The sequence below is a fragment of the Saccopteryx bilineata genome, chromosome 1 (assembly GCF_036850765.1).
Source record: "Saccopteryx bilineata isolate mSacBil1 chromosome 1, mSacBil1_pri_phased_curated, whole genome shotgun sequence".
NCBI classification, from domain to species: Eukaryota; Metazoa; Chordata; class Mammalia; order Chiroptera; family Emballonuridae; genus Saccopteryx; species Saccopteryx bilineata.
This window is the reverse complement of record NC_089490.1, coordinates 212,391,018-212,418,450: the sequence shown is the minus strand read 5'-3', so window position 1 is coordinate 212,418,450 and position 27,433 is coordinate 212,391,018. Positions and strand designations below refer to the sequence as shown.

General features: G+C 39.7%; 1 protein-coding gene across 2 annotated transcripts in view; it reads left to right on the top strand.

Moving 5' to 3' along the window:
- GREM2 (gremlin 2, DAN family BMP antagonist) overlaps positions 1-27,433 on the top strand; it is a 147,015-nt gene that overhangs the window by 79,542 nt on the left and 40,040 nt on the right. The window contains exon 2 of one of the 2 annotated variants that reach the window (XM_066235174.1): positions 25,986-26,189. The exons of the other annotated variant lie outside the window; for it this stretch is intronic. The gene's annotated coding sequence lies outside the window, so the exon portion shown is untranslated. The remainder of the gene's footprint in view (positions 1-25,985; positions 26,190-27,433) is intronic. 2 annotated transcript variants of the gene reach the window in all.

The window sequence follows — 27,433 nt, the reverse complement described above, 5'->3', positions numbered from 1 at the left end:
ACAAATGTATTTTCAAGGTCATTCAATTATAATATCTCATAAGATGCACCCCAACATCAAGGTAGGCTAGAAGAACTTTGTCATTCTGCAGGTAATAGCCAGTGCACTTGACATTTAGCAAGGCTGGGTCTTGCATCATATAGCCCGTAGACAACAGATCCACAAGACCAAGACTGCCTATACCTGTCCTCGTACTAACCATGTTCCACCAAAACCTGCCTTTCAACATAAGGAAATACATTAAAAAATAATAATAATAACACTACCAGCAAAAATACACAAATAAGGCCCTGGCCAGTTGGCTCAGTGGTAGAGCGTCGGCCTGGCGTGTGGGAGTCCCGGGTTCGATTCCCGGCCAGGGCACACAGGAGAAGCACCCATCTGCTTCTCCACCCTTCCCCCTCTCCTTCTTCTCTGTCTCTCTCTTTCCCCTCCCACAGCCAAGGCTCCATTGAAGCAAAGTTGGCCCGGGCACTGAGGATGGCTCTATGGCCTCTGCTTCAGGCACTAGAATGGCTCTGGTTGCAGCAGAGCAATGCCCCGGATGGGCAGAGCATCACCCCCTGGTGGGCATGTCGGGTGGATCCCGGTCGGGCGCATGCGGGAGTCTGTCTGACTGTCTCCCCATTTCCAGCTTCAGAAAAATACAAAAAGGAAAAAAACATTACACAGATGGCAAATAAGCAAATGAAAAGATGCTCTACCTCATCATATGTCATCAGGAAATGCAAATTAAAACAACAATAAGATACCACTACCCACCTGTTATAATAAGCCAAAATCTAAAACAATGACAATCTCAAATGTAGGTGAAGGTGTGAAGTAACAGGAATGCTCATTCATTGCTGGTGGGAATGCAAAATGGGACAGTCACTTTGGAAGACAGTTTGGCAGTTTCTTATCAAACAAAACATACACTCTGCCCACTGGATCCGGCAAGTACACTCCTTGGTATTTGCTGAAAACATTTGAAATTTTATATTGATGCAAAAACCTGCACAAGAATGTTTATAGCAGCTTTATTCATACTTGCCAAAACTCAGAAGCCACCAAGATGTCCTCCAGTAGGTGAATGGATATATAAACTGTGGTACAACCGGACAATGGAATATTATTCAGTGTGAGAAAATATTGAACTATCAAGCCATAAAAAGACATGGAGGAATCTTACATGCATATTATGCAGTGAGAGAAACCAATCTGAAAAGGCTACATACTTTATGGTGTCACCTATATGACATTCTGGAAAAGGCAAAATATGGAAATGATGAAAAAGTTCATTAGTTTCCAGGGATGGAGGGATGATCAGGCAGAGCACAGAGTATTTTTAGGGCAGTGAAAACACTCTATGATATTATAATTATGGATATAGGATACTCTATAATTTGTCCAAAGGTACAACATCAAGAATGAACTCTAAGGTATGCTATAGACTTTGGTTGATTATGTGTCAATGTAGGTTCACCCTTGATTCTATTTTTTTTTTAGTATTTTTATGTATTGGCAGTCTTGGTCTTGTGGATCTGTTGTCTACAGGCTATATGATGCAAGACCCAGCCTTGCTAAACGTCAAATGCACTGGCTATTACCTGCAGAATGACAAAGTTCTTCTAGCCTACCTTGATGTTGGGGTGCATCTTATGAGATATTATAATTGAATGACCTTGAAAATACATTTGTAAGATGATATCATTTGTGCAGTGTTCCATGGATATTAAAAATACTCAATGAGGCCCTGGCCTGTTGGCTCAGTGGTAGAGCGTCGGCCTGGTGTGCAGAAGTCCCGGGTTCGATTCCCGGCCAGGGCACACAGGAGAAGCGCCCATCTGGTTCTCCACCCCTCCCCCTCTCCTTCCTCTCTGTCTCTCTCTTCCCCTCCCGAAGCGAGGCTCCATTGGAGTAGAGATGGCCCGGGCGCTGGGGATGGCTCCATGGCCTCTGCCCCAGGCGCTGGAGTGGCTCTGGTCACGACAGGGCAACGCCCCAGAGGGGCAGAGCATCGCCCCCTGGTGGGCAGAGCGTCGCCCCCTGGTGGGCGTGCTGGGTGGATCCCGGTGGGGCGCATGCGGGAGTCTGTCTGGCTGTCTCTCCCCATTTCCAGCTTCAGAAAAATACAAAAAAAAACCCAAAACTCAATGACCACATTCTACATATTTTTATGTATTGATTTTAGAAGATAGAAAAAGGAGGGAAGGAACAGGAAGCATCAACTCACATAAAGGGGGTCCTCAGACTATGACAGTCTGACATACGACATTCAAGTTTACAATGCTCACTCCTGTAAAAACTTTAACAAATTGAGACATGAGTGGTTCAGCTATGCCATTAGTGTGAGGCACAGGGACTACGTGACCAAACTGGTTTGGTTGCACATGGAGGGAGGATACATAGTAACACGACTCCGAGTGCGGGAGTTGGTCCCCGAGTACACTGACCCAGGCCATTTTGGGCTGTTAAAAGTGCAAATGTTTCATTTGTGTTAGGTTAGGGTGTGTTTTGACTTACTCCCAAATTTGGGTTACGTCACTGTTGGAGAAACGGAACTGTGTCGCAACCCAAGGAACCTCTGTAGTTGCTTCTCCTATGTGCTGGACCTGGCAAGCGCTGAGTTTTAACCGGTAACCTCAGCATTCCATGGTGATGTTTTATCCACTGCACCACCACAGGTCAGGTGGTTCATGCTTGATATTAAAAAAGGAGTGCCATTCAGGTGGGGGATGTTGATAATGCGGGTGGGGGATATGCATGTATGGGAAATTCCTGTACTTTTTTCTCCATTATATTGTAAACTTAAAACTGCTCAAAAAAGATATTTTTAAAATGATGAAGACTACTAATAGCTGGAATTACTTTCAAAAATAACTATTAGAAATTCTTTAGTGGATCACTTTAAATGCAGCTGGTTGCTGAAGGCAGAGAAGTAAATGAGATATCACAATGTTATCTATACCCTAGGATTCTAATGCTATTGCTACAAGAAGAGTCTATGCTCTCTATGGAAAGTCATTCAGTAAATTGCGTGGATTAACAAAAAGTTATGAGAGGCAGCATGGTGCAATGGAAGGCACTGACTAAACCAAAAATTCTGGCTTAATGTTTGCATTATTCACTGAATAAGTTTGTGAGCTTAGATACATCCTTGTCATTTTTGATGTCACATTTTTTCTGATTTGTAAAATTTGTAAGGAAGCATGATATAATCTTTAGAATTCCTCCTGATGTTAAGTAGGTATGATTTTCACCTAGCTGAGGTGGTGCTGTGGGTAAAGCTTCACCCTGGAACACTGAGGTCACTGGTTCAAAACTCCACCTTTACCTGGTTAAGGCACCAGGGCTAGATGGGGCTAGATGTTTCCTGGTCTTCTCTCCTTCCTTCTCTCTTCTCCTTAAAATGAATAAATAAAACCTATTTTTATAAAGAGGAAGGTATGATTTACAAGAGTGATTCTTCCTTCTGTCTCCATTAATTCAACAAACATTCAATATCTCATCTCATGCTAGATTGAGCATTTAAGGAGATAAAAAGAAAGAAAACAAACAGATCTTATTTCTGTGAGGTTTTTTTAATATGTTTTAATCTGTGGGTAACTTTCCAGTGAACCTTTTTCAATTGTTCATTTCAAAAATAATTTTAATAACAATTAGACCCCCAATACTCAAAATGCAGAGTATTCACTGAACTCAGCTTTCAAACAAATCATCCAGAAGTTGTTCAGAAGTTGTTCAGAAGTTGAGGATTTAAGATCCACCATTATTTCATTTCAAAGAACTGATGTTTCCTCTAACTTTGAACACTTATGGAGGAGATCCAAAATTCAAAATCTCTTCCAAAGTCAAAGAAAACTCTGTGCTTAGCTGAGCCCAACCTCTGAAAGCAGAGGGAAGATAACAAAACCAGCCCAATTTCAGAATAAGACAAAATAAATCAAATTAAAGAAAATTTTAGTCCATTATAGAACACTTTTAACAGGTTCTTTATGCCATGAAAGAAATTATGGTCTTGCTAGACTAAACGTATTATATCCAAATATGTGAAGGACATAATTGAAGGAGTATAGGCTGTAAATGCTTGAAAATGTCCATTTATTGCATATGTCAGTGCATTATTTGCTTTTTGTCATTCAAAACATTGCAACATGTAATGAAAGACATTTTGAATTGAGTCAACATATAACAAAAATGTCATTAAAACCTTTTCAGTGTGGGCCTGACCTGTGGTGGTGCAGTGGATAAAGCGTTGACCTGGAAATGCTGAGGTCGCCGGTTTGAAACCCTGGGCTTGCCTGGTCAAGGCACATATGGGAGTTGATGCTTCCAGCTCCTCCCCTCTGTCTTTCTCTCTCTTTGTCTCTCTATCTCCCTCTATCTCTCCTCTCTAAAATGAATAAATAAAAAATAAAAAAAATTTAAAAAAAATTTAAAACAAAAACCAAAAAAAAAAAAAAAACAAACCTTTTCAGTGTGACCAAAATAATCAATCTACAATGTAAGTTTGGAAAAGAAAATGCCATTTAAAGCAAGAAATTAAAGAGTAGACACTGGGTATTGAGTTTCTTCATTTTTAACAGAGAGCAGTCTATTCTAGCTTTTCTGTCTCATGCTATATTCTTTTATTTTTCTTTTTGTATTTTTCCAAAGTTAGAAGTGGAGAGGCAGTTAGACTCCTGCATGTGCCCAACCGGGATCCACCCATATGCCCACCAGGGGGCGATGCTCTGCCCATCTGGGGCATCGCTCTGTTGCAACCAGAGCCATTCTAGTGCCTGAGGCAGAGGCCATGGAGCCATCCTCCGTGCCTGGGGCCAACTTTGCTCCAATGGAGCCTTGGCTGAGGGAGGGGAAGAGAGATATAGAGAGAAAGGAGAGGGGGAAGGGTGGAGAAAGAGATGGGAGCTTCTCCTGTGTGCCCTGGCTGAGAATTGAACCCGGGACTTCCACACTCCGGGCTGACACTCTACCACTGAGCCAACCAGCCAGGGCCTCATTGATTTTCTCATTACTCTCTAAACCCCACCATGACAAAACTCATTATTTGGTTGTTAGTTTTGTTGTTCCCAGTCCCGAGTCACACTTACATTTATGTATTATTCTTTTTTTAAAGTATTTATTTTGAATTTATTTAAAATAGCTATGATAAGTTTTAGGTGTGCGACAAAGTGATTCAACATTTAGTGATCTTTTTTGTGACAGAGACAAAGGGACAGATATGGACAGAGAGACGGGAAGGAAGATGAGAAACATTGATTCTTCATTGCGGCACCTTAGTTCATTGATTGCTTTCTCATATGTGCCTTGACCAGGGGGCTTCATCAGACTGAGTGACCCCTTGCTCAAGCAAGTGACCTTGGGTTTAAGCCAGCGACCTTGGGCTTAAGCCAGCGACATTGGGCTTCAAGCCTGTGACCTTTGGGCCTGAGCCAGTGACCTGGGGTCATGTCTATGATCCCACACTCAAGCTGAATGAGTCCACACTTTAACCAGTGACCTTGGGGTTTCGATCCTAGGTCTTCAGCATCTCAGTCAAATGCTCTATCCATTGTACCACCACCTGGTCAGGCAGAAACTGGTATTTGATCTCTGTTTTTATAAGTCTATTTTCTGTTTTGTTTTGATAGTGCATTTGTTTTGTTTAAAAGACTGCACATATTAAATCAAGTCATGTGGTACTTGTCTTTCTCTGTTTGAATTATTTCAATTAGCGTAATACTCTATGGGTTCATCCATGTTGTAACAAATGGCAAGAGTTTTTATTTTATTGTCTTTTTCATTGATAAGTAATATCACATTGTCTATATATACCACATCTTCTTTATCCATTCATCTATTGGTAGAAACCTAGGTTGCTTCTGTATCTTGTGTATTGTAAGTTATGATGCAGAGAACATAGGGGTGCATGTATCTTTACAGATTAGTGTTTTCATTTTCTTCATTTTCTTCAGATAAATACCCAGAAGTGGAATTGCTGGGTTCTGTGGTTAGTTCTGTTTTTAGTTTTTTGAGTAATCTCTGTACTATTTTCCACAGTGATTTCACCAATTTAAAATCCCACCAACAGTACATGAGGGTTCTCTTTTCTTCACATCCTCTTCAACACTTGTTATTTCTTGCCTTTTTGATAATAGCCATCTAGCTTGGTGTGAAGTGATAGTCTTTTCACTGGAAAGTTTGGTCAATTTACATTTAAAGTAATTATTGATAGGTATATGCTTGTTGCCGTTAAAATTTTTTGGTTGTTTTTGTAGTTCTCTGTTCTTTTTGTCCCTTAATCTTTTCTTTTGGATTGTTGGTTTTTTAAAATATTTTCTTTGGATTTCTTTCTCTTTATTTTTTTGTATATTTTTTGTAGGTTTTTGGTTTGTGGTTACCATGAAGTTTATATCTTTCTAATTATATTTATAGCAGTCTATTTTAAGCTGATAGGCATTTAAGTTCATTTTTACTACCCTGCATGTTCATATATTTGAAATCATATTTTTGTTTCTTTGTGTGTATGTGTGTGTATCCATTATTTATTGTTGTTATACTTAATTTTGCTACTTTTGTCTGTTAACATTCATATTTAAGTAATGGATTCACTGTGTTTATAATGTACTTGCCTTTACATTTGATGTAAGCCTGGGAGATGATAAGCTCTGCATCTGCCTGCACCACTGTTGGACTTGTTGCTACTCAATCTTCTGAGTATTGCTAGAGAAAGGCAAGAAGTTAAGCCGTGAGTTTCTTTACAACATATTCATTTTTAAGCTCGCCTGAGTTGTCATGGTTTTAAAATGTCTTTTAATCATGTTCTATCTTGCCTAGAGAGCCTGTTCTCATGATTCTACTCCTCTGATGGCCTCATTTATTTTGATGCATGGAGCCCTCTACCTTCTTGACTCCTTGCCTCCTTTGCATGACTCAGAGCTGCATCTTTCTCATGGTCTGAAAGCACATATCCATAGCTTCCTGTATCTCTCACTCTTTCATCTTATCTCAGAAAAGGAGCTGTACCTCCTCTTTGATAAGGCTAGTGCCTTTCTTAGTCATCTCAATCCTATGAATCTGTAGGAGCTCTGAAATTTTACATTTTCTGATTCTCTAATATACTGTTTTGTAAGCACTAGGCCACCAGAAATTGCGTGTGGTCCACAAAAGAGTTAACCAATCTGATTATCTTTAAACTTCTACTCTGCAAATCTGCTTAAATCTCCTACTAACACACACACACACACACAATTTTTTGCCCTGTTGTGATTGATCTTTGCTTTAGTTTGGTTGACTAATTAACATGTTATCTTCAGTCTGAGTCCATTCTTTGTACACTTCTTGTTTTTTTTATTAATAGTCTGATTAGACTTTGGTTGCTTCACTGATGGGATCTTTTTTCCCTTCTAGTGGTTACCAGTGACTTCTTAAACACCAAATCTAAAAGTCTTTCTCTCAGGCATTTTTTTTTCCTCCTAGATTAATTTACATCTTCTTTAAAAATACTTTTAAAAAAATTTTAGTTTCTAGGATTCCACTTAAACCTACTACTTCTTGTTTTACTGTTTAAGTTTTCATTTAAATAAGAGGTACTGGCTTCACTTCTTCCCCTCATTCTTTTTTGAAGATTCATTAATTTTTTACAACCTTTCTGCTTATCTTATAGGAATCTTATCCATTTCCCTTGTTTCAAAAGAACACCTTTCTAAAATTTTCACTTTTTTTGACAGGGACAGAGAGAGAGACAGAGAGAGGGACAGATAGGGACAGACAGGAAGGGAGAGAGGTGAGAAGCATCAATTCTTTATTGTGGCCCCTTAGTTGTTCATTGATTGCTTTTTCATATGTGCCTTGATCAGGGGGCTACAGCAGAGTGAATGGCCCCTTGCCCAAACCAGTGACCTTGAGCTCAAACCAGTGCCCTTGGGCTTCAAGCTAGTGACCTTTAGGCTCAAGCCAATGACCATGGGGTCATGTCTATGATCCCACACTCAAGCCAGTGACTCTGTGCTCAAGCTGGTGAGCCTGCGCTCAAAGTAGCAACCTTGGGATTTCAAATCTGGGTCCGCGGCATCCCTGTTTGATGCTCTATCCACTGTGCCACCACCTGGTCAAGCTCAAATTTTCACTCTTGAACTCATTCTTCATTTTTGTCAATAGATACGTCTTACTAAAAGTCCTGTTATTACTTCAAGTGCTCAATATCTTAAACTAGATTGATGTATTTTTGGCCCAAACCAGTTTATTCTTTATATATATATATTATTGGAAACATTATTTTCCCAACAAATGAAACCTAAAGCTTTTGAATCTTGTTTTAAAATAATATAATATAGACAGTATAGGAGCTTTAAGAGAACTACAGGTCACATTCTTTTCAAAAATATGAATAAGAAAGCAAACCAGAGCAATTGAGGAACATATGGAAATTTCAGAAGAAAATCTTAGAAATTTTGTAAGATTAAAAGGTTGTTAGATTCTATTTCTGTGTCTTTTACATAACCTCTTCTTTAAGAAAAAAAAAGTTTATTACAAAATAAATCCTGTTGAGCCTTTCTTTACAATGATTTAACATTCTTTCTTTCCTTCTCTTTCTTCTGTCAGATAAGTTTTTTAAGTTCTCTTAGCTGTTTATTCATTTCTTCAATAACTGGTCGATTGGCATTTACTATGCTGGTGCCTGACTTCTCCTTGGTGTTTTATTCATACAATTAGTAGACGATTACAATTTCTTCTCAAAGATTTTCTTTGTTCCTAGAATTTTTCTTTAAGTACCACATTAGTCTTAGGACACCTCTTGAGAAGAGAGAGAGAGAAAGAGAGAGAGAGAGAGAGAGAGAGAGAGAGAGGAGACAGAAGGGGGGGAGAAGCAAGAAGCATCAACTCCCACATGTGCCTTGACCAGGCAAGCCCAGGGTTTCAAACTGGCGACCTCAGCGTTCCAGTTCGACACTTTTACCCACTGCACCACCGCAGGTCAGGCTCATTTGAGGTTCTTAAAAGTCTGAATGTCCCTCCTCCACCCCCATCCTCGCCTAATGGGCACTTTTCTAACCTTCCTTAACTCTTTAACATCTAAATAACCCTCTCCTATCTACTCCTGGTTTTGTAGTCACACTACGTGCCTTCCAGCTTCCAAAGCATCCCTCACACTTCTTGCCAAAAAGACTTTCCATAATAGCCTCTCTTTAAGTCCCTCTCTCCCGTTTAAGTCCGGGCCATTTTCTATACCCCTCATTAGGTCCTGCCCAACGACCTCAGTCTGAATTTTTGTTGCACTAATCATTTATTCTCTTGCTTCCATCAGTGATTTCCACACAATATACTGCATTGCCAAGTATTTTCACACGTGTATGGGTGCATCCTCTCTTTCTAACTATATTATAAGCGAGACAAGTTTCTTCTTTGTATCCTCAACATCTAAGATGGTACTTAAGAACATTAAGCAGAAAGGCAGGTGTTTAATACTTATGTATTAACCACTTCTTTAAATCAACTCCAAATTTTATTTACTCTTTCAAAAAATACCATGGACAGTGGCAAACTATTGTGGTATGTTCTTAAAAGCTATAAAAATGATAACGTAGTTTTGAAACACAGGTGCAAGTAGTGTTTTCTCTATAGTTCACATCTCCACTGAATTTAGTGAGTCCTGTGCAAAATGCTATGGGAGGTACCATGGGTGAGGTGCGATAACTAAGACAGTATTCCCCTTGAGGAGCTAGTCTTGTAACGATATATAAATGTGTTTCTATGCTCTAGAGCTGGCAAGCGAGTGCTCTTGAGAGACTTAGAGAAACTGACGGTGTCTGCAGAGGGATTAGGGAGAAAATTAACAGTTTTTGATGAATTAGTTCTTTTTTAAACATTCTACATTGAGGTTTAAAACAATAATTAATCAATAAGTATTGCTTAATTAAGTAACTTTGTCCATGGTTGTTTTGTTTGTTTGTTTGTTTCCTTTATGTAGAACAGTCCTGAACACACTGCAATTTATTTTTTTAAGTATATATATATGTTCTGAAATTTTTTCTTTCGTTTTGTTTTTTTGTTTGTTTGTTTGCTTGTTTTTGTTTTAGAATGAGAGAGGGACAGACTGGGACAGACAGACAGGAAGGGAGAGAGATGAGAAACATCAATTCTTCATTGTGGTACCTTAGTTGTTCATTGATTGCTTTCTCACATGTGCCTTGACCAGGAGACTCCAGCCAAGCCAGTGGCCCCTTACTCAAACCAGTGACCTTGGGCTCAAGCCAGCAACCTGGGGGCCATATCAATGATCCCATGCTCAAGCTGGTAACCCTGGGATTTTGAACCAGAGTCCTCTGCCTCCCAAGCTGACGCTCTATCCACTGTACCACTACCTGGTCAGGCATAAGCAGAGTTTATAGCATATTTTTATGTTCATAATCTTTTTATTGCCAAAGTTTTAGATCATTCCAATTCTGACAAACAAGTAAAAAATAATCCAGAGTTTTTCATCACTTTAAGGCAGTGGTTCTCAAAGTGTGCGCCAGGGCGCACTGGTGCACCCTGGAAGATTTCCAGGTGTGCCCTATGGTATTCCAAAGAAATATGTGCCTGTTGGGGACCAAAAAAACAATATGGTTTTTGGAGTTTAGATTTTGGGGGGACAGAGGTGTGGGGAATTGGCTGTAAGCTGACAGTCTGCCCAAACTCCCACCTCACTTGCCTGATTAGGGTGCAAAAGGCTGTTAAGCTGTGGTGCTGGATTGTTTACACTACCCCCCATGTTCCCCGGAAAGACTGGAGGCAAGTTTCTTCTATCCTTTGTTTGGTGTAAAGTTAAGATGATATGTATGGTGGGGGTTTTCTGCACTCAACACAATTAAGAGTAAAATGAGAAGAATTCTTCAATATATTGATGAAGAAATGAAAGTTTACCTTTCAAATATATGCCCAAACACTGAAGAAATCACTAGGACACATCAGGCTCATGTTTCTCATAAACACAAGAATGAAAAAACTTAACACATTTGCGCCGGGGCCTGCTGAATTTACTAAATCTTACTAAGAATGTATCTATATATATAAAAAGATAACTTTTTTGTTGTTTTTTTATTTTTTAACCCTTCTTTTTTATGAATTCCAGAAAGCATAACTCAAAAAATGTAACAAATTTAATTGTCGTGTTTATTTCGTTTAATTACCATAAAAGCACGCTTGGACTTTATATTTTTTTATTTAATATTTGACTTAATTATTATAACATATTTCTCAGGATTTTAGAATGTGTCCTGACTTCAAAAAGTTTGAGAACCACTGCTTTAAGGAATAAAACATGCATCAGCTCCTGAGAAGCAAAATACTGAATCAGTTGTTATACCGGGTACAAAGACAGCTCTGAATTCCACACATCTGGATAGGTGTGACTGAGTGGCCAGTCAATGTATTTAATCTCTGGTTTCTCCACCTTCATACTACTGGTGTCGAGGGCAAGATCATTCTTTGTTGTAGAGGTCTGTCCTATGCATGGTCTGATGTTTCCCATTGTCCCTAGTCTCTACCCTCTAAATTCCAGTAGCACTTCACTCTCTAGTAGTGACAACCAAAAATGACTTCAAATATAGACAAACGTTCCCTGTTGTTGTTGGGGGGAGGAGGGTGAGCCATGGTCAGCTGAAAATCATTTATTACAGTCTCCTCTCCCAGAAATGGGACTTGAGAATTTGGCTGAAGAGAGAATGTCTTACATGAGATGTGCTTCTGAGATTCACGGCCAGGACCTGTGCTCTCGAAGCTTTGGCTTGTTGGCTACCTGAAGCACAGTTCCAGCCCAGAAGGGACCAGCTTTGCCCTGTTGTCTTCAATTCACTGTGGCAATCTCTGTGCTCCTTTGGGGTTCCTCTCCCTAGCCTTACGTTCATACTGTTTAGCAATATCAACGTTCATTTTCATCTCAAGCTTTTAAGAACGGTGAAAAATGGAACCTGCTGTTATTCGAGTGGATCACACCATTTTATCTAAAGAAAGTTTCAAAATAGCTTACGGCCTAGATCTTCAATTTCTCTTAATGTTTATCACAAGCATGAGCCAAAGAGAAGCCAGGACACTCCATGTAAGACCATTTTCTTTCCATCTGAAAAGATAAACTGGGAAGGTGTCATTACACAGAAGCACAAAACAGCAGACATCTCATTCTTGCTGGTAACGAAGAAGATAAACTGACCAGGGTCATTTTTCTCCTTAGTTATGATCTTCTCTTAAGAAGAATCTTTCTTCTTTTGGTGTATATGTTATTTAATATGAAGCATCTTTCTTCTTCTGATGTATATGTTGTTTAATATGTTCGTTGCAATTAATGGTGGTGATTCCGGTCCTGCTAAAACAGAGGCTCTCAGGCCGGTGTTGACCAACATGTGCTCTAAGAAACGGCCCATTCAAGGGCTGATTTTCTGATTCAGTTTTGTTTTCTTGGTCCAATCCTTTCTCTCCTCATCACTTGGCAGAAATTGCAGGATTAACGATACCCCCTCTCTCTGCCACCCTCTCCCCTTTTAGCAAGGGAGCTCCTCAATGCAATAAGTTAGTCTAGACAAAGAAAATTAATGTAATTAGTAAAAAGTTTACAAATGTGCTGTGTAGGAGGCCCTGTCATTACAGACTCTCACCCAGGCTCCTGTGGTTTGGTGTGTGTACAGAATGATAGTTCTGAGTTTCCTCTCGGTACAGAGAAATAAAATAATGCTGGGTTTCATTTAGAGACATAACTGCAGTTTAGTAGGGGGCATAGAACAGGGTGGCTGACAGCTATGCCAAGCTAATGTTATTTATAAGACATGAAATCTCAGCACATAGCAAGGGATCCTGAAGCATCTGAGTTACCGCAGCCTTCATACTCAATAAACACCCAAGACTAGCAATTATAATGCAGACAGAACAAATATTTACATTGTAAGAAAACAAAAGAGGAAGAATCAACAACAGAATGAATCCAAAGCCACAAGATCTCAGATGTCGGCAAACCAAGTGTCCCTGTCAGTGTGAAGCAGGAAGACAAGAATGAGTTTCCAGTATTTGCAATTTAGAGATCTAGATTACTGGAAAATTTACAATAACATTGCAGTTTCATATCCCCTCTGCATTTGTGTTACACAGAGTTTAACATGACCAGTAATTGCGTTTTTCCTCCATTGTCCCTCAAACCTACACTAAGCTCCGCCTCCATCCTTCACCATGTATATACAAGTTTTGTGTTCTGGAGAGTTTGAATATATTAGTGTAAGAAAGTCTTCCAAAGAACTAGAAGTGCTTATGCATATCTTAATTTTTTAAAATTTTTTTCTAAAATTTTTTATTTTTATTAATTTTTAGAGAGGAGAGAGAGAGAGAGAGAGAAGGGGGAGGGAGGAGCAGGAAACATCAACTCCCATATGTGCCTTGAGCAGGCAAGCCCAGGATTTTGAACCAGCGACCTCAGCGTTTCCAGGTCGACGCTTTATCCACTGTGCCACCACAGGTCAGGCAGCTTATGCATATTTTAAAACCATGCATCAATTCATAAACTCACTTTGTGAAGGAGCCTGTGTTTTGAATGATCAGGGAATGAGGTAAAATCTAAAAATAAAAAACAAAGGGTGGCCATGGGTGGGGATCCAGGAAAGGAGAGAGATATTTGGCAACTACTAGAAGTAGTAAGTAAGTTTCTCTTTTTTTGTCTGTCATTTTAAATGATTCACTCAGGCAGGCTCAGGGGATGGCCCTGGAGGAGAGAAAACCTTGGTTGGTCAGGCACATATGAAGACTTGTCACCGACATGAAGACTCCCAAGTCAGCCTTTGTTACTGGATTGAGGCATTTAGTTTTGACCAATTTGGCATGAATGAGGGCATCTTAAGAAATCCAGAGGGAATGGTAAATAAGGATGGAATGACAGGGGCCCGGTCAGTGAGGAAAGCAGCTCTGTGCACATGGTTTGGCTTTCACATGGCAAATGATGCTAACATTCCCCTTCCAAGTGTCTCTAATTCTGAAATTCTATAAGCATGAGATGGTGTCTCAGCCCCTTTTGATCTCCATCAGCTCCTAATGGACGTTTGCCATGCACTTGGCATCAATACTTGGGAAAATGAATTTGCTGCCAATTATCTGATACTGTTATTTTATTTCTAAAATGCAATATCTAAAAATTGTTCATTTGAGAGATGTTTCAAAGCATTTTTAGCTGGTGTGCCAAGTTTCAGATTCCATTTTGGAGAGACACACACACACATAGTATTTCACTCAATTTAATACATTTTTTTTAAAAAAAAGCCAACATGGAGTGCATGTTGTCTACCAAACTCCACTCTATTTTACATGTCCATTTACATTTACAAATGTGGGCATGGGGGGATTGGTGAGTTTATGTTCTTATAAACCTTTCTTGGGTTACTGAAGCTAAGGAAGGTATGTAATCTTAGTTCTGTTTCAACAGCTTGACAACATTAATAGGGGAGTAACCCATCAAGAAACAACTAAGAAGAAGCAGTCTCAAGAGGATGAAATGTCTGAGAGTCAAGACAGAGCCACAGACCTTTGTAATTGGGGTTGGACTCAATCTAAACTCCTAAATTTTTTTAGCTTAGTCATAAGAGCAACTAAATTTAAGGTCTGTGTAGCTAAGAAATTTCACTTTCTAGACAATTCTACTTCAACTTGTGTCTCATTTTCATTGTTGTTGTTTTGTTTTTTGAATTGTTGTTTTGTTTTGTTTCAAACACACAAAATCTGTTAAGGTTTAATGTTTCTTCAGTTTTAATAAAGCAGAACTCAGCTGTTTTACTGGGGTGATGCATTCTGTTCCTCATCTCAGGATTCAATGGCTGAGCAAAGTACTGAAGCAAAACATTTGGAAGTTATGACAGAAATCATGGCCATTCGATGGAATTTAGATTATTGATGTTTTTTCATTTTGATAATAGAGTATATACCCTCACTTTTTATAGAGGTTACTGAGCTATGTTGATTCCTTGGGCATTGGTTCCCTTTCTCTTTCTTACAATGCTGTTTCCTGTGTTTACCTTGCTACTTCCACTCTCAGCCATACATACCTGTGTTCTCTCATAGACAACTTTGGAGGAAGAGAAATGGCCAGCATGCATTCCTTCCTCCTTGAAATTTATCTCCCTCAACTAGAGAATTCTTTTCCCCTTATTTCCCATCTCAGAAATGAGATGTCTAATCTTGTCCAACATCCTTGTTCTCTCCTCCATTTTCACAGTCATCCTATGTTTGCTCTCAATTTTAAATATGTCCAAATAGCTTCCATTTTATTTGTTTATTTATTTACTTAAATTAAGTGAGAGGTGGGGAGGCTGGAAGGCAGAGAAACAGACTCCCACATGCGTGCCAACTGGGATCCACCCAGTAAGGGCTATGCTCTGCCCATCTAGAGCAGCTGCTCTATTGCTTGGCAGTCGAGCTATTTCAGCACCTGGGGTGAGGCCATTAAGCCATTCTCAGTGCACAGGGACAAATTGCTCAAATTATTCAAGCCATAGCTGCAGGAGGGGAGGAGAAAGAGGGAGACAGAGTAAGGGAGAGAGAGAGAGAGAGAGAGAGAGAAGGAGGAGGGATGGAGAAACAGATAGTCGCTTCTCCTGTGTGCCTTGACCGGGATTTAAATCTGGGACTTCCACAAACTGGGCCAATGCTTACCACTGAACCAGCCAGCCAGGGCCACAAATAACTTCAATTTTAAATTTAACATTCAAAAGAGACAACTAAAGAAAGGAAGAAGAAAGGAAGGAGGAAGGAAAGGATAGAAGGAAGGAAGGAGACTGGCTATAATTTCTAAGGCTTGTTCTAGCTTCTTGGAGAAAAACAAAATCTGTATTTGGTGTTTTTTTCCACAGCATAAGCAAAACTGCTTTAACTAAGATATCTATTTTGTTAGGAACCAATTGGTCATTTTAATTTTATCATCTCTAACATGTAGCAGTATACTTTTTTCAACACTCGGATCATTGGTACTTCCCTTTTTCTTAGATTCCAGGTGCCCCTCCTTCTAAACCTCTCAGTCTCCTCTGAAGGAATTGTATCTTCTGTTCATCCCAAATATCAGTTTTCTCCAAGCTTCAGTGTTTGTCTCTCGCAAACGCCACATTACTTGTGGGGGGTCTCATCCCCATGCACACCACTGCAGATGGCTTCCAGATCTAGCCCTAGCTGGCACTTTCTCTTCAATTCCAAAAACATATTTTAAATATGTTATCTCTCTGTCCTTGGAAAAATCACCACATCTCCTATTAGATTGAGAACATTGAATTGCTCAGGTACAAACATCAATTTACCCCTGTTCTTTAGACCAATGTACTGATTTATTCTTCCACCTTTACACATGTTCTCTAGGATCAAAGGCAAACGAACCACAGACCATCCAAGGTCAACACATCCACTTGCACTTGGCTGCATACCCCTTCCTTCCCATTTCATTACAAACCTTGCTCCAGGATTTGTTATATTCCCTTACTCATGTGATTTAAACCTCATGCTTTCTGCTAGTTTTCCCCTTCAGCTTAAAAAATATATGTACTAAGCTTGACCTGAGGTGGTACAGTGGATAAAATGTCAACCTGAAATGCTGAGGTTGTTGGTTCAAAACCCCGGGCTTGCCCAGTCTAAGGCACATATGAGAAGCAACTCTGAGTTGATGCTTCTCACTCTTCTTCCCTTGCCTTTCTCGCTCTCTCCTCTCTAAAGTCAATAAACAATAAAATATATCACCTCCATTAGAACTGCCTTTTTTTTAACCATCTGAATTATGGTCTGATTTTTTGCTTTCCCTTCTTAATTGACTTTCCTGAAAGAACGGTCGAGCACTATGTTACAAATTTCTCCCTTCCTTTTCAATCTTCAGCCTCTTGTAATTTGGCCTCTGTGACAGCTACTGCAGTGAAATTGCTCTGACAAAGATCAGTCATATCCAAACTCTCAGGACTCACTTGAGTCCTTATCTTCCTCCTTTTGACCACAGCGGATACCCTGGGTCACGCCTTACTTCTTGATAGGTTTCTATGGATGCCTTGGCTGAGGTTTACTCTCAATCTTTTTACCCAAATTCTCCTGCACAAATGCTTCTGTTTCACAGTTGTCCTCTAAACATTTATTTCCCAAGGGTGTCCTACTTGTCCTTTTGTTCTTTTTTTCAGTGTTGTGGTTAAACAAACGAACAAACGGAAACCTGGTTTTGAAGACTAAGATAAACCTGACTTTGAACCTCCTCTCTGATGCTTACTTTTCCTAATAATATAACCCAGGATAAATTACATAATCTAGTAGTTCCTGTCTCTGTAAAAGGCAAATGTTCCTATCCAGACTGTTATCTGGGTATTAGTGGAGATAATGTAAGCATTAGTGTAAAGTGTACTTTACTTAATTCCTGGCCAAAGTAAGTGCTTAACAGTAGTATAGTTTTATTAATATTATTGCTGTTGTAATTATTTTTAATTAATTCCTAGAATTGTGGACTTCAAAATCTATCATCTTCAACCTGGTCCTCTCCCCCGGGGTTCAGATCTGTCTCATAGCCACTGAATGTCTCTATTCAGATACACATCAAAGACATAACATACAGAAGCAGACATACAGCTGAGCCTTCATCTGAAGACCAGCTTGTCCTGCTGTGTTCATTCCCTGCATTTCTGGCTTCACCAAGTTTCCCATACCCCAAAATCCTACCTTTCTAAGCACAGTTTCTCCTACCTGGGTAATTGCAATGGATTCCTCACTGTTCTCTTTGATTTTAGTTTTCCCAGTTTCAGTTCATGTTTCAAACTGCTGTTACTTTTTAACTGCAACTCACTTCTCTGAGCTGCTCTCACTTCTCTGAGCAAAAGTCTTCTGTGTCTCCTCATACTCAGTATTCAGTCCAAGCCCTTGATATGTGGCTTTCTCCATAACCTTGTCCCTGCTTTTCCTTTTATATTTCAGTGAAGACTGTTTTATTCTCCCTCTCTGAGATGCCCATGTACCTTGAACTGGGGGCTCCAGCTGAGTCAATGACCACTTGCTCAAGCCAGCAACCTTGGGCTTCAAGACAGTCACCTTTGGGCTCTTGCCAGTGATCATGGGGTCATGTCTATGACCCTGCACTCAAGCTGGCAACTTCGCACTTAAGCCAAATGAGCCCACACTCAAGCCGGTGGCCTTGGAATTTTGAACTTGGCTCCTTAGTATCCCAGGCTGACGTTCATCCACTGCGCCACTGCCTGGTCAGTCAGCTCTCTCTGATTCTTTCTGAGTGTCCTCCCATCTGTACCTTCTTGAAGACCTACCTCAGCTTTGCCCCTGCTTCCCTCATTCACCACCTCATTGTTTAGTTGTTTGAAGCTTCTCACAGAGTTTGGACTAACCTCTGTGTAACAGTTTAGGTGCGTTTTTTACCTAATTCAAGTTATCTGTTTATGAATACATTATCCCAACAAATATATATCACTCAAGAAGAGCACCATGCCTTATGTGGCATAAAGTAGGGATATTGTTTTATCTGAATGAACTTCACAGGCAACTCAAGAATGGCATGTTCCAGACTCAACTGAGCGATTCTTCAAAGGTCTTTCCTTCTTCTGTAGCCTAGATCCCCAAGAATGGAGCCAGTCTCCATCCACCTTATCATCCAAGCCAGAAACTCTTGAGACACAGCTGAAACTGTCTCCTTCTTTATTATCTCCAATATCTGTGTAATCACCAAAATTCTTTCTGTCTGCCTACCTTCCTAATCTCCCCCAAACATTTCTCAAATCCATTTGCTTATCTATATTCTAATAGTTGATTCTTTCTTTGAATTCGAGGAGTCAAATATGGGGCTGCATATTTTGCAACAGATTCTAATCGCTTCTTCCTTCCTATAGACAGGGACACCTGCAGCCTGCTCCAGTCACACCTCCTCACTGGTTCCAAAAGGGCTTCCCTATTTCAAAAATACATCATGTTTACAATTCCAAAGGGACTCCCTCATGTCTTCAGGATAGAGTTCCATACTTTAACATGAGATCCCAAGGTCTTCCCAATTACAGAGTTTTCCAGATCCATCTCCAAGTATTTGCTGTTACCTGTACTTCAGTTCTGGAAAGCTACTATCTGTTCTCATGAAATGCAGTGTCCACTCCAATCTTAAAAAAAACTTGTTCTTTTTGCCTTTCGACAGCCTTTTCAACTAGCTCGTTTTTACTAGTTCTTGAAGTACCAATTCAGGTATTTCTTCTTGTTCTCTGAGGACCTGATTTTTATTTCCCTGATCTCTACTCCCAGGTCCCCTTTCTCAGCATAGCATACAGACATATGTCATATATCTTCTAATATCTGCTATACTGTATTGTAAGTGTCACCATTCTTGCCCAACTCTTCATTAAAACTGAGTTATTTCTGATAGGTTTTATGTAATAGTCAACTCTGTATTATAATATCAGTCATACTATCTACTATAAATAAGCAATTGATTGCTGCTGGTTGAATGAGTGAGTGAATGAATGAATATAAAATTTAAAAGTATGAAGGAATCAGTATACACTTCAAAGAAGAATGCTAAAGGCTGTAGAGTGCATTAGTTCTGAGCATGACTTTGGGGGATAAAGAACCTGGGTTGAATGCTACCTTGGCTATTCACTAGTTATTTATATTTATATAGGTACTTAACTTCTCTAAGCATCTCTTCCTTATCTGTAAACTAGTAAGGATGATGATGATGATGATTACCTGAGATGGTTCTTGTAAGAATCAATTAATATAACATAAGATGGCCATTACCGTATTTGACATAAGATTGGCACTCCTATATGTCACAATATTTTTACTACCTTGTATCTCACAGATTGGTTTAAATTTTACATTTTAATTTATTCATTTTTAATTTAAAATTATTTTGAAAATCAATTAGATAACTTTGGTTAATTTTGGAAGGTTGCCAGTAAGTTCAAGTCTTATAAATGATGTATAGAGATAGAAGAGATGATAAAGATCACTTTTTATATTAGAAAATAGTGGTCTAAATAGAATAAAATCTAGTTTATGTAGCTTGTTAGTGGTTAGATAGTGAAGATCTAGGACTAGAACCAAAGTATCTTTCAAAGCCTCTATTTCCACTACCTTGGGTTCATGAAATTTACATGACTATCAAATTGTAGGAAAACCTGAAGACTCTTGAGTTTGTGTCAAGAAGGAAAATGGCAGCCCTGGCCAGTTGGCTCAGTGGATAGCGTGTTAGCCTGGTGTATGGACATCCCAAGTTTGATTCCCACTCAGGGCACACATAAGAAGCAACCATCTGCTCCTTTCCCTGTCTTTCCCCACCTTCTCTACCACTTCCTCTCCTGCAGCTGGTGGCTCAGTTGGTTTGAGCATTGGCCCGGGTGCTAAAGACAGCTCGGTTGGTCCCAGCATCAGTCTCAGGTGCTAAAAATAGCTCAGTTGATTTGAGCATCAGCCCCAGATGGGGTTGCTGGTTGGATCGCAATCAGAGTGCATGTAGAGTCAGAAGAAGAAGGAGAAGGAGAAGAAGAAGGAGAAAAGGAGGAGGAAGGAAAATGCCAAATGGATGGGGAAGTGGCGTGTCACGTAAGTGCACACTGGCTATACTATTCTGTGCCATCATTTCCTTTGTTTGGGAAGTTTTTCTCTTCCAAAGAAAGGAAAAGCTATGAAGAAAATGATTAAACACTATTACACATAAGTCTGATTAAAATCACAGTGACTGTAAACTCTGAGTCAAGATGAATACCTTTCTTGGGGCTGGCATGCCGCTCTGACCATGTTTAATTCCACCCTGTCTGTCCAGCTCTCACTATGTTGCCTTTTCCCTGCTAACTTATCCTCCAGAAAAATTAGATTTTAAATTTTATCACCAATTTGTTTGAGGTACTCCAGTAGGGTAAGGTAAAGAAAGAAAGAAAATCTTTATAAATAGAGGTGGAGACAGCTGAAAGAAAAATATGAATTTATGCCAGAAGGGTAAAACCATGCTATATGACTGAGAATATCTCTTCTCATGGGAATTCAAAAGGGAGTTTCTAAATGAGTCTTTCGTGGTTGAAGGGGTTTCCTAATTTCATAGTATCTTGGTAATAGGTTCAACTATTCCATTATTTGTACCCAAATTTGATTGAAGACTTAATAGAATGAAATAAAGTCCTTAATAGCACAGGCTCCTAGATATCTGTCATCATTTCAAAGTTTATAGAATTGTTTGGTTTGGCTCTGAAAGTTCTTCAAAACAGCAAAAGTTAGCTCTAGAAAACGCTGTGTTTATCCACTCAGTTCATGTGTTCACTTTGTACTCGTTCGCAGGCAGTTGATTACTAGACAAAATGAATGATTCTCTCAAACCATGAGGCCCAATTTGTGTCGTTTATATTCAGGGAAAACTATAGCAGACAACAGCATTCAACATGGTGTCTTACACATGACTTCTGCAGAAAGAATCACTAGGCTTTCTGAGGGTAGCTGCTCTCCATTAAGCTTATCATGGCATTTATGTGATTTTATTTGGTATTGTTCCACACTGGAGTCCTTAGTGATGATAACTATTATTTAAAACTATATGTAACATTCTCTTTGAATTGTGTTTTTTTGCACTATCATTTCAAGATAGCTTTTTTTCTGGAGGCCACATATGATTATTTTGATCCTTACACTTATAAAGGAGCCATATATAGAGAGGGAGTAAGATAGATAGATAGATAGATAGAGAGAGAGAGAGAGAGAGAGAGAAGGAGGGAGGGGCAGGAAGCATCAACTTTCATACGTGCTTTTACCAGACAAGCCAGAGGTTTCAAACCGGCGACCTCAGAGTTCTAGGTCGAGGCTTTATCCACTGTGCCACCACAGGTCAGGCCAGGAGTCATATATTTTAGAAAGGAATGTTGAGAGCTAGGTGCATAGGAAGTATAGGAAAACAGCTTGCTTTTTTTGTGTGAACCAAAGATTATCAGAGAATTTGGAGTAAGAAAGAGTCCTAGAAATTATCTCGTCCGAAAGGCCCCGAAGTATTCCCCTTGCTTGTAACACCAGTCCAGTGAGATACTTGCTCACAGTTTCCATTATTCCAGAAGTCGGGAAATCCTGCAAACTGTAACTCTCTCTTATATACTCCCATGTCACATTAGTCACGTTTAAGTCTTCCAGAAAAGATGGCTCTCTAGCTATGTTAACCTTGCTTGTTGTCATTTATTTTAACCTTGCTTGTTGTCATTGGTCACAGAACTCTAATATACATAGAACTAGCATTCAGAAATGGATGTTTTAGCAAACATTGAGCTATTCCCTTTGTCTAAGATACTTGGGGCCCAAAAAACTTGTCAGTGGTCAATTGGAATCTAAAGCTAGAACCCTGGAATTGAAAAATGAACCAGTGTTTAGGAATAACCCATGCCTTAAGACTACCTTGTCAAAGTCCTTGGGTAGTGAAAGTCAAGGCTTCCTCTGTGTGCTTTTTTGTTTGTTTGTTTAATATTTTAGAGAAAGGCAGGGAGAAAGAGACAGAGAGACAGGAACATCAAGCTGTTCTTATATGTGCCCTGACCGGGGATCAAACAGGCAACCTCTGTCTTCTGGATGACTCTCCAACCAACTGAGTGACCCAGCCAAGGCTTAAATTTTACTTACTGATTGATTTTTAGAAAGATGAAGAGAGGAAAGGAGGGAGAGGGGAAGAAGAAGAAAAACATTTACTGATTGTTCCACTCAGTTGTGCATTTATTGGTTGCTTCCTGTGTGTGCCCTGACTAGGGATCGAACCCACAAACTTGTCATTTTGGGAGGATGCTCTAACTGAATGAGCTAACCGGCCAGAGCCACGGCTGGTCCTGTGTTGACTTTTAAGTTGTTTTTATCAACTTGGTAGTGTCAATGTCTTAGTGTGGATGTAAATAAACCTGGAAAGACAAACCTAGGAGAGACTAATAGTACAGTGACATCACGTAGGATGTGCATCACCAAAGCACCAACTCTGGAAGCTTAGGGAATTCATTGAACTAATAGAGAACTTATTCCAGGACCATTATTTTAAAATTATGAAGTATATTTGTAGGACTTTCTAATAATCCTGGAATTTAGTGATTAGCAGTTTCAAGCAGATTTGTTTGTCTTTTTCTGTTTTATTTTCTATTTAATATATTCACTTAATAACCATTGTGTACAACAGATATGTCAGGTAAATATCTGTACTATTTTTCTGTAGAGTGCAAGCCCACATGGGTTAGTCAGCTGGAAAGTCATTTCATGATGAGAAGATTCCTTAGCCGGCGCCGTGAGAACAGCAGGGTGGGAGGCCTCTGTTACTTCATTCAATGAGATATCACCTATGTTCATCCTGCTTCTGCTTTTCCATGCCTTGTTGTCATTTTCTATTTTTATATAAATATGCAGTTACCAGCTTAACAAACTTTATAAGAAAAAACATAGGCATAGGCAGTTTTCAAAAAGAGAAGTCTAGCCTGACCAGGCGGTGGCGCAGTGGGTAGAGCGTCGGACTGGGATGAGGAAAGACCCAGGTTTGAGACCCCAAGGTTGCCAGCTTGAGCACGGGCTCATCCGGTTTGAGCAAAAGCTCACCAGCTTGAACCCAAAGTTGCTGGCTTGAGCAAGAGGTTACTCGGTCTGCTGAAGGTCCATGATCAAGGCACATATGAGAAAGCAATCAATGAACAACTAAGGAGTCCCAACGAAAAACTGATGATTGATGCTTCTCATCTCTCTCCATTCCTGTCTGTCTGTCCCTATCTATCTCTCTTTCTGACTCTCTGTCTCTGTTAAAAAAAAAAAAAAAAAAAAGAGAAGTCTAAATATGCTGAGGTCCCTGGTTCAAAACCCTAGGCTGGCCCAGTCAAGACACATACAAGAAGTAACTACTATGAATTGATTCTTCCCATCCTCCACCCCCTGTTCTCTATTTCTTCTCTCTAAAATTAATAAATAAAATCCTTAAAAAAGAAATAAAATGAAAAATTTGAAAAATTAAAAAGAGAAGTCTATCCAGTGTTTGCAATGAATCAATCAAGATAGATTACTGTACCGTCACTGGATCACAACATTGTAAGACCTTGCCCACCTCACCAGAAAGCCCTCAGAAAACAATTTTCCCCAACACCCTCACACACCTACTGAACTATGGCTAAAAGTTTCATGTCATCATCAGAAGTGGTCAGATAAGAAAAGAAACTGAATCCAAACAGTTTGGATCCTGTTTCATCTTAGGACCACTTTGGCTGATGAACACGGGAAGTCATTCAAGTGCTCCCTTCAAGAAAGCCAGGGGCCCTTCCACTGGGATGCAGGTGACAGAGAAGGAAAACACTCCAGGTTGAATGATTCCCCTTGATGTGGCTTTCAGCAATGCCTGTGCTAAATCCAAAGCTCTACTTGGGTCTAAGGTTCTACCAAGGCCCCCACTGATGCTGGGACTGAAAACCTGACACTGAGGACATGTGGAGGAGGCAAGGGACACACACTTTCAACTCACACTGGTCTCAGCAACTCACTGAACGAAGAGGATGATGGCCTTGGTACTAATGACTTAATTATTTAATTAATGAGGTAGTGGTTTTATGGCTTTTAGATTTATCCAGGAAAAAAAAAGTATATGCCATTTCTAAAATAGTTTGTTTTCAATCTGGAAGCCACTTGTGGCCAGTGATGTTTGTGAAATATTAGGGATTGGAGACATTGAGTAAAGAAAGGGGTGAATGGCCAGTGAGAGTGACTGTTATTGAGGGTTTCAAAAGTATTAATTTAGCAAATACTACCAAGTGCCTATTCATTAAATCCACATAGTAAAATCCAATCCGAAATTTCAAATTTTCATATGTAATTTCATTATTTAAAAGGCAATTGGTCCTGGCCAGATAGTTCGGTTGCTTAGAACATTGTCCCAAAGCACTGAAGTTGCCAGTTCAATCCGTGGTCAGGGCACATACAGGAACAGATCTATGTTCCTGTCTCTCTCTCTCTCTCATTCTTCCTCTCCCTCTAGAATTAATTTTAAAAAATTTAAGGGCAGTTGTGTCCTTTGTATCCTTCTGAGTAAAATTTGATATTCACATATTTAAACAGAGTTCAAACTTCTGTGAGCTGTGTTTCCTCAAATATAACCCAGAAATAAGAACCTTACCATACTTCTATAGGTTCCTGTAGGGACCAAATGAGATGATGTTGTGTAAAAGATGTTAGCACTGTACCAGGCACATACCATGAAAATTAGCTGTTATAAGTACTCGGGTAGCTAGTACCTAAATTCTCTGTATGTTCTGAAAATTATTTTGGGGATTTTCTACATTAACTTTTTTCTTTCTATAATTTCATATTGCTCTGGTTGTAAGAAACCAGAAAATGTGTGTGGATGATTTTGGTAATTCTACACATTGAGTGGTGGAATAAGCAAAAACTTAGAATTCAGACACCTTTGGACTTGACTTTCCCTCCTCATCTTAGTGGTTGTGTGATCTTGGACACGTGATTAAAGCTGAGTTTGCTTATCTATGAGGCAGGGATAGCAGTATCACATCTGTGTGATCAGGATGAGCATTTTATTCCAGTCATACATACACTAGATACCAAATAAATGACAATTTGGTGATCTCCATTTCTCCCTCACTTCCTCGACTGCTATACCTTCCTCTCTTCTTTCTCTCCTTCTATACAGATCTCACAAACCCACCAATACATACATTCCAGACACTTTCCATTATCAACAGGAGAAATGGCATTATGAAACATTTTAATTTTCTCCCCTGTTCCCTTTGTCTTAAGCAAGGTATTTTCTTTCAAATCTGAGTATACACTAAGAAGTTGGTCCAGAAGCCAAGACACTTAAACCAATTCTAATCTTCTTTAATGACAAAAAAATTGCCCCAATTATCTCTATGCAATATTATTTTAAAGACTCTCAGTGAGACCTAAAGATGGTTTCAAGTTACAAATAGGGAGTGATATATGAAGATAAACAACTGTGCATCTTGTTAAACGTATCTAGATTAAATTTCGCTTTCTTGAATAAAAATGAATGGCGTTTTAAATCTGGGTTACAGAGACAAATGGAAGAAAATGCCGACAGACTTCGACAAAGATTAATCAACATGATGTGGATACAAATGAGTAACATTGAACGTGTACCCTCTCCGCAAAGCAGACTGCATTCCTGTCTCCTGTTCACCAGGTCCCTTTCTGTTTCCCTTCCTTGACTCTCAGCCGTGTCTCCATCTCACCAGTCCGGGCTTTGAGGACTGCTATTAGTAAGTATTGCTTAGCTAGTGGAACCATCAGCGAATAGGGTTGAAAGGTAATAAGATAACTGACCCCATCGTAGGGGCTCATGTTTCTCTCTAACCCGCGTACTCTGGCCATCTCTTCATCTGCCCAGAAAAGCAGTTCAGAAGTCCAATTTTTAACCTGGCAACATCCACATCCCATTATTTTTTTCCTGTGTGTCAATATTGAGAGACTTTCACTGGAGCTCAGATTTTTTTTTAAAAGCCATGAAAGAAAGAACAATGTGCATCTGTCCATTAGATGCTCTTAAAGGGGCTTCCGTGTCAGCACTAAGATTTGGAATTGCCTCAAAGACAGATAGGGGTCAGAGAGTGCCTGGTAGATCAGTAATAGAATATTTAAGTCAAAGTACTTCTTGGGAGAAAGCCAAGTTAGGGAAGAAGACCTGGGTAATGTGATCCCAGCCATGGCATTGATGATTGCCTGAGCAGCTGCACCCAGAGCCCTTCAGATTGCTTGCCTGGATGGCCAAGAAAGCCAGGGAGAACATGGCTTTAAATGCTTGCTGGATTAGTGATAAAGATGGAGAGCAGATTGAGTTGCTTTGATTTCTGCAGAAACCAACATATTAAACTCATGTGCTGATTATAAGAAGTGCTTTAATTTGGACGAAAGAATCACACCAAACTACCTATCTGTTGTATTTATTGTGATGACACTATTATAAAATATGAGTTTTAATGATTTGCCCAGCACCTAGAATCATGTCAGAGAGGTGTAACGGGCAAAATAATGTGCTCCTCAGGATGACTGCATCCTAATTTCTAGAACTTGTGTCTATGTTTACCTAATGGCAAAAGGGACTTCGCAGTGGTGGTTGAGTTCAGGATCTTGACATGGGAAGATTGTCCCTGATAATTCAGGCAGACCCAGTATAAATATATGAGTCCATAAAGGAGAAGCTCTCTTGGCCATGGCCAGAGGATGATGTGAGTATATAAAGCATTGTCAGAGAGATGCATCTTAGCTAGCTCTCAAGGTGACAAGGTGCGGGCAAGGAGCCCTCAGCCAATGAACATGAGTACCCTCTAGAAACTGGAAACAGCAAGCAAATACATTCTCTCCTAGAGTCTCCAAAAGGGAACACATTACTGTGCACACCTTGGTTTTAGCCTGCTGAGGCCCCTGTCAAACTTCTACAGAACTGTAAGATAATACATTCCTGTTGATTTAAGCTACTCCATTTGTGGTCATTTGCTATGACAGC